General features: G+C 37.9%; 1 long non-coding RNA gene across 1 annotated transcript; it reads left to right on the top strand.

Annotated features, from left to right (window-relative positions):
• The first annotated feature begins 3475 nt into the window (after window positions 1-3475).
• Window positions 3476-8311, top strand: LOC138033806 (uncharacterized). The gene is made up of 3 exons (XR_011128668.1): window positions 3476-3644; window positions 4665-4721; window positions 8211-8311. It is a non-coding gene; the product is annotated as an uncharacterized lncRNA (long non-coding RNA).
• The last annotated feature ends 436 nt before the right edge of the window (window positions 8312-8747 follow it).

Genomic DNA, 8747 nt, shown 5'->3' with positions numbered 1-8747 from the left:
CATCGTACAATCTCCATGCAGGTTATCTTGTCTGAAATGCGCGTTTCACACTTCTACAGTTCTGCAAAGGCAACTAAGACTTTCCATCGTTCCAGTTGGTTTTCACAATTTGGCGCACTGAGTTGAATTGAATGTCATTAGACTTGTCCTCAGAACTTACGACGGTTTTAAGACCGCGCCATCCAAATGAAGGTTATAGCTCCATTTCAGTTATTTGGCCCGGTTTGGTCAAGCAGACTTGTGGGTTTTAGTACGTAATAATCGGATATAGAAGTCGCTAATTAATATTTTAGTGATTTTAAGTGTCAGACGAAGATAACTACATTTATCAGAGCGTACTTTCCTCACTGGTTCCGCCGTTTTTCCTTTAAAATCTCTATTCCTACCTGAAGTAAATTCAAGCCGCGGAAATAGCGTTTTTAATGAAGCTTGCTAAAGAGTGTTTGCATCAGGGAAAAAAGGAATATTAGAATCGCTTACCACTTTGAAATTTACTAGGCACGGCCGTCTTTAATAATTCACTTGTGACGTTAATAACACTTAACAATGTTGGTATAACAAACTTATTATTAACATAAGTAACCTTGTCACAATTATTCAAGGTGGTTGCGCCCAGCAAATTTGAATTCAAAAATACGCGATTCTGAAATTCATTTAGATCGGATGCAAACGCTTTCTTCCGAGAAAATTTATTATCAATTTTGATGATAAACATAAGTTCCTTTGGTTTAAAGTTATTTCTTGGTTGGAGTTCGTTAGGGTGGAGGTTTCTATATATAAAACTTAAGAACAATTAAGATACTTCAAAACAACGTTGATAACTTGAAAAATCAGGAAATTTGTTTGCAGAAAAAATTCTTTTTAGTACTTTTTAGTACCATTATTCAGGTGATTATATATTCTCGCTTTCTAACTGGTCGAGGTTTATGGCATAAGGCTCTGATCGCGCCTCTCGTGGTTATTATAGGATAAGCGCTAAACGAAATGGTTGCCTCCCATTTTTTGCCGAGGAAAGGGTAAACGCCTTTAACAAAACTGAATACAATCTCAAAGGGAACAAACGATGGCTCTAGGTTCGGGGAACACTTCACGGTCGTAGGGAGGATTTCAAATCTAACCTGAGAAAACTAGTGGAAACTGGCTGTTTGTAAGTTGAGAAATCAAAACAACTTAAAGTGCCACTAACCTCCAATTTTTTTTGCCTACATAAACTTTGGTTATTGTTCTGATCACTTTGGAACCTGGATTTTTCCTCGTGATTTTGTATATTTTTAAATCGAAAGTTGCGCACTCAGTTTTTTTGCCCATGGACGATAATAAAGGAGAATAAGCTTAGTTTCGATTGTTACGTTATCTCAGTGTTTAATTCGCACGAAAACAGAAACATTTCAAAGAGGTTGAATGAAAGTTTTGAAAATGCCAGATTCGTGTGTTGTCTTCGGATTTAGGTCCCACTCTATAAGAGGGGGAGGGAGGGAGTATCCCATTAATTATCCCGTATCCTGATAATTCCTGTGGTTTGTGTCCCTATAATACCAGTTGCTTCTGAAGATGTCATTTTGCCCCTGAGGGGGAGAGGGGAGGGTTTTTCTTGAACGTGTTTTCTGGAGATACCGATATTTTTAACAATTATTCCATAAGCGCGCGTTGGATATGAGATGATACATAGCCAACGAGGCGCGTAGCGCCGAGTTGGCTATAATCATCTCATATCCAACAAGTGCGAGTGGAATAATTGTTTTATTGAAAACGCAACCACAATATAGAAAACTAGACTAAAATAAAAATAAAAAGGCCCAAAAAATCACGCATATGCTTGCCGTGTTTGTAGATTATGGTATAATGGCTCATAACCCATGATGGCTTAGCCAATCAAAACTCTCGAATTGCATTATCAAATGATCCAGTTTTTAATAAAATGTAATAGTACAGTGCAATACGCCCCTTACCTTGGCCACCCAACAAACTTCCACATTTGACAATTACGTGTAAAATAAATACTCAACAACCCATGCAATGGTGTTCAACTTACAACTGTGCGATCTTTGCAAAGAGGCTTGATGGTCAATCAAATTTACACATCCTGATTGGTGGCCACAGTAAAGCGTGTCGCACTGTAATTGAAGAAGCTGCAAGAAGCCAAACCACAATCTGTAATATTCTTTGTTATTACACAGAAGAGTGGTGGCTTTAGAGGAAGCGATCGTTCCCCAGGAGTTGAAGCTTATTATACACTCGTGCCATGGGGCTAGCGTGTCTTCTGGATTTAAATAAAGTATACCATACCATAACATAACCCAGCTCGTGGCTGTCAGAAGTAGTGGCAAAAAAAAAGAGAGTAAAAGGCGCAAAGAGACCAAACAAGCAAACAACAAGTACGAGTGGTCGTGGACGCTGACGGGAAAGAGGAACCGTCTGTCGAGGGCATCTTCTACAGAACACAAACACTCTGGAGAAGATAAAAAAGAAGTGCGCAAAATCCAGGCCTTAATCGTACACAGGAGACTATTTCCTTGTCGAAGATCTCTCCAAATATGAAAGATTTCTTTGCCCCAAACTCAATCCGAGAGGAAAAAGGCGATGTTCCTCAGAGGGAAAAGAACAGCGAAAACTATCCATGTCCAACAACAACGACAACAACAACCTATCCAATTCAAGGAGTACTTCTAGTTTAGACGAAAACGGCAATCTACGTTCACAAACCAATAATGCCGTGCAAGACAAACAATAATAAATAAAAGACGCAAACAACAGTGATCAACTTTGAAATCAAGCGCATTGTTTGAAATCTTTTACTAGACGTTTCGTATGCTTCGACATACATCTCAGAAGTGACCGTTAACTACTAATTTAAACTTCTTAAAATGTAACATAACTTACTAATGATTTCAAAACAATTAATTAACAATTAGCTAACGGTCCGCACTTCTGAGGATGTATGTCGAAGCATATGAATCGTCAAGTAAGTAACTTCAAACAATGTGCTTGTTCTGTTTGTCACGCCGTTTGCGTCATATTTTTGATACAGTACTTCTAGTTTAGGTAAATAGGCCAGTCAAGAATGTCGTGAATATTCACGACTCCCCTTCCCCACTTCGCAACCTCGTTCCCAGGGCTTCTCCCTCATTTGGGGGCTGGGCTTTCCCTACCGCCCCGCCCCCACCTGAGGGAGAAGCCCTGGGAACGAGGTTGCCCCCCCTAGAAAAATTATTATAATTATTATAATTATTTATATAATCATATTATTATTATGATTATAATTATAATTATTATAATTATGATAATTTTAAGTATTGTTATCATCATTATCATTATCATAATTATTATTATTATTATTATTAGAAACAGATGAAGAAAGTATTAGGTTAGTTTAGGGCACAAAAATAACTTGTATAACGATATTTTAATCCACACCCATTCTTTTCTCCTATTGCAGATACATGGCGTTCTGATATGCATACAGTGTAGGGACGAGTTGTTAACTGTGGTGAGAAAGTGCTGTCGGATGGAGAATTTGCTGAAACTGCTAAATTGGTGAAACTACATAATAGGAACCCACAGTTTGCCCGTTTAACTTGTTGGAAGCAGAACTGGCAGGAGTCTCTGGTTGTAGTCAACATGTCCATGGCGGGATTGACTCGACGGTAAGAATTTTCAAGTGGTTTATAGGTTGACTTTCGGGTTTGAGCTCTAGAAAGTTAACTTACATATTTGTGTTGTAAGAAAAACAAGAACAAGAACGTTTTAAAGAATTGATGTTCTTTTGCGTTTGGAGTTGACCCCGTTTTAAAGTTTAAAGTGGAGTGCGCTTTCTAGGAACCTTACAGGTTAACTTGATTGCTCTGATTCATCAACGTCATACAAATTCAGTTTCTTTTGGACCTCTTCATCCCGTATAATAACTGGGGATAATTCCATGTTTTTTGAAGGATATACATCTCATCCCCTTATCCGGCCTCACCCCTACCTCCCCACACTCTTATATGAAAAGGAAAAGGAAAAGGGATCTAACCCTATCCGTTAAAGGTTGTCGTGCAAACCGGGCTTAAATTGCTTACAGATAAAGTTCTCTTTTGGTGTCAGCTTCTTTTCGCAATCACCAGTTCCAATTTGCTTTTTCTACGCACATTGCAATCACTACCTCACACGTTACAGGAAGAGCATTAGCATTAAACAAATACAAAAGACTACTATTCTCAATTTGGCAACATTTTTTTTTTTGCAAAAGCAGCAAGAGTTTTTGTGATTGCAGATCTATATTTTTCTATTCCAATTCAGTTTATCTTGAACTAAATTTACTTTGCAGATTAGAATATATTGTTTTCAAGCGCATTGGGGTATTGAAAATGTGTTGTAATTTGATGAGAAGAAAGAGGGTTGAACAAGCACTTATTGAACACACCGTAAATGATTTCTATTTCCGAAAGTGTACCTATTTTATTGACGAGAGAGAGAGAGAGAGAGAGCTATCGCCCACGAGAAGAATACAATAGGGACAGTAAGGATTTCTTTTTTTTCTCCATTTCATGGAGTTTCTATAAACGACGTTTTGAATTTTCTTGTACCGTCAAGACTGATAACTTTACTTCCTTTGTTGCTTTTTAAGAAAGTTGTTAATGGTTTTAGTGTATTGAATTTTGGTTTTGTTTATCGTTTACTTGCAGTAGAAGGATACTCAGGCTGTTGTTGGTTCAATCAAGGTGCTAGAGATGATTTTGCAAGTAAGCTTTTATTGAAATTTAGAATTAGTTGTTTTCCTTGGCACTACATTGATCTTTCCTCCCAAAGTTGCTAAATCCGCTCTTTTGGTACTGTAGTATTGCAGAAAGTGACAGTCAATACTGAATTCATTTGAGAATACTTTGAATGAAATAAAGCTATCCTTTCATTCATTGACAAAACTGTCAAGTGTTAGGATTCCGTTGATCAACTCAGTATTAGTTCCACCTTGGGAAAAACGTACACAGGAACGTTGTTTAATTTAATAAATTGGTTGTTGCAAATAACTTGATTCCAAATCAGTCCATCTTCTTTTGGGCTTTGCCACTTATTTCTTGCCAGTACATAGTTATATCACGGTAGAACTTGGGTATGTGATCATGATTTAGGGACAAGGTTCCAGAACCCTGGTAATTGAATTTAAAGAGAAGGTTTCCGCGCCATACACTGCAAAGTAGGGAAAGCGAGAAAAAAAGTTCCAAGGGCTGCCGTCACCAAAAAACGGGTTTCACCCTGTTAAGCCCTCCTTCATTTTTCTTTATAATAAAGGTTTACTCAATTTTGACGGTGGTTCCCGTAAACTCTTTTGGAGTCTCGTGAACACTATGTGACCCGCGTCAAACCATCCATTTCGTAGACTAATTTCATGTGTTATTTATAACGCGCCTGCCCTGTTGAGAAAATCGGACAAAGAGGGAAGATTTTAGTATTATTCATGGTAAATAATAAGTCGGTTATTCAGTCAAATAACTTGATTCAGAAACATTCTCTTTTCTTCTAAGGTTTTAGTATTTATTTCTTAGCAATACATCAGTAGTTATATAAGGGTAGACCTTGAGTAAGTGATCATTTAGGCTCAAGGATTGTCAGGATTTAATAACACTGATAATTGCATTTATAATAAAAGAATGATTCCTCCACTCATTCGAAAGTGGGGATAGCGGGATAAACTTCCACTGGCTTCCGTGATCAAACAAAATCCTTTCGCCCTTTTTAGCCCCATTCATTTTTTTCTTTTTAATAAAGGTTTACTCCATTTTTTAGGGGTTCTTGTTTTTCCATTCATACTGTTGGGACTGTAAACTCTTTCGTGATGTGTAGTGTTCACGAGAAACAATGTGATTTATCATCAATTTGTAAACTGACTTCATTTGTTAATATAGGTGTCTCCCTGGTTGAGAAAGTCAGACGACAAGCGAGGTTTTTAGTATCATTCTTAAGTGTGTTATAATCACATAAGTGATACAGTTAAGAAGGCAAATAAGTGCCTGTATTTTCTCTTAATGGGTAGGGCTGGTGTGTCCGAGACCAATATGGTCCAATTTTACTGTACGTGTGTTAGGCCAGTTTTAGAATACACCTTGCAAGTTTTTCACCATGCGCTCCCCGAGTACCTCTCTAACGACCTTGCGAGGGTACAAAAGCGCGCACTTTGAATAGTGAGACCGCATAACTGCTACGATGAGAATTTAGGTGAAATGCGATGTCACAGGCTTTTTAACACATTTCTTGATCCGTCCCACCGTAGTCACGCTTGTTTCCTAGTCGCTACGAAGCGACCTTCAACCTCAGGCAAAGGCTAGGCTTTTGTACATTATGCTAGCATTTTTTCGAGCATTTTAGTGAGGAAAAAGCATTGAGAATTATTCGAGCACTTTAGTGGCATTTTCCCGGATTTTTTTTTTTTTTTCGAGAAACTAGAAAAGAAATTATTTTTCTTAGAAAAAATGAAGACTAAAACTCAACTTCATAGAAAACAAACTCCTAATGCACCCAGCTAAGTCTAAATTCATGCTTATTGGGTCTTCTTATAATCTGAGCTATATGAGTTTCGAACATCAAGTTGTGGTAAACAACACACCTGTTTCTCAAACTGACACACGTAAATGTCAAAGGGTTCATATTGATGAGAAGCTTACTTGGAGCGACAGCCATATGACAGCCATATTGACATGATCTGTAAGAAGTCTAATGAGAGTATTGGAGTGATGAGACGTCACGTAGTCCGTTTCAGTTTCCTTGGAATTGACTTGAGAAGGTATTTCATTGGCCCTGAAAAGCCCCTATGGGGAGCGGTCAATTAAGTATGTATTGTATAAGAGCCTAGTACAACCATATTTGAACATTGTTCCCGTTTATGGGACAACTGCGGCAAGTTATTACAGGATAACCATCAGAGATTTCAAGCGCGTGCTGCTAAAGTTCTTACTAGTGCCAGTTATGAGATTCGTTCTGCCGACTTGATTGAGGCCCTATCCTGGGATACCCTGGGCAAAAGACAGCTCCATGCTAAATCAACTTTGATGTAAAAATTTTGAATGATGATCCCGCACCCAACCTAAGGAATCCCTTCGTCCTGGGGAATGTAAACAACAAGTATGAGAGGTCGTGGACGCTGACGGGAAAGAAGAACCGTCTGTCAAGGGCATCTTCTACAGAACACAAACACTCTGGAGAAGATGAAAAAGAAGTGCGCAAAATCTAGGAGTTAATCGCACACAGGAGACTGTTTCCTTGTAGAAGATCTCCCGAAATATGAAAGATTTCTTTTTCCTCAAACTCAAGCCGAGAGGAAAAAGGCGATGTTCCTCAGAGGGAAAAGAACAGCGAAAACTATCCATGTCCAACAACAACGACAACAACAACCTATCCAATTCAAGGAGTACTTCTAGTTTAGACGAAAACGGCAATCTACGTTCACAAACCAATAATGCCGTGCAGGACAAAGAATAATAAAAAAAGACGCAAACAGCAGTCACCAACTCTAAAAACAAGCGCATTATTTGAAATAATTTACTGGACGTTTCGTATGCTTCGACATACATCTCAGAAGTGACCGTTAACTACTAATTTAAACTTCTTAAAATGTAACATAACTTACTAATGATTTCAAAACAATTAATTAACAATTAGCTAACGGTCCGCACTTCTGAGGATGTATGTCGAAGCATATGAAATGTCGAGTAAATAATTTCAAACAATGTGCTTGTTCTGTTTGTCACGCCGTTTGCGTCATATTTTTGATACAGTACTTCTAGTTTAGGTAAATAGGCCAGTCAAGAATGTCGTGAATATTCACGACACCCCTTCCCCACCTCGCAACTTCGTTCCCAGGGCTTCTCCCTCATTTGGGGGCTGGGCTTTCCCTACTGCCCCGCCCCCACTTGAGGGAGAAGCTCTGGGAACGAGGTTGCCCCCCCTAGAAAAATTATTATAATATTATATTATCATATTATTATTATTATGATTATGATCTATAATTATGATCTATAATTATTATCATTATGATTATAATTATGATTATAATTATGATAATTATAAGTATTGTAATCATCATTATCATTATCATAATTATTATTATTATTATTATTATTATTATTATTATTTTTATTATTAGAAACAGATTAAGAAAGTATTAGGTTAGTTTAGGGCACATAAATAACTTGTATAACGATATTTTAATCCACACCCATTCTTTTCTCCTATTGCAGATACATGGCGTTCTGATATGCATACAGTGTAGGGACGAGTTGTTAACTGTGGTGAGAAAGTGCTGTCGGATGGAGAATTTGCTGAAACTGCTAAATTGGTGAAACTACATAACAGCAACCCACAATTTGCCCGCTTAACTTGTTGGAAGCAGAACTGGCTGGATTCTCTGGTTGTAGTCAACATTTCCATGGCGGGATTGACTCGACGGTAAGAATTTTCAAGTGGTTTATAGGTTAACTTTCGGTTTTGAGCTCTAGAAAGTTAACTTACATATTTGTGTTGTAAGAAAAACAAGAACAAGAACGTTTTAAAGAATTGATGTTCTTTTGCGTTTGGAGTTGACCCCGTTTTAAAGTTTAAAGTGGAGTGCGCTTTCTAGGAACCTTACAGGTTAACTTGATTGCTCTGATTCATCAACGTCATACAAATTCAGTTTCTTTTGGACCTCTTCATCCCGTATAATAACTGGGGATAATTCCATGTTTTTTAAAGGATATACATCTCATCCCCTTATCCGGCCTCACCCCTACCTCCCC

Source organism: Montipora capricornis, chromosome 14 (genome assembly GCF_036669925.1).
Source record: "Montipora capricornis isolate CH-2021 chromosome 14, ASM3666992v2, whole genome shotgun sequence".
Classification (NCBI taxonomy): domain Eukaryota; kingdom Metazoa; phylum Cnidaria; class Anthozoa; order Scleractinia; family Acroporidae; genus Montipora; species Montipora capricornis.
Note: the sequence above shows the minus strand (reverse complement) of the source record. Positions and strands in the feature narration are given on the sequence as shown.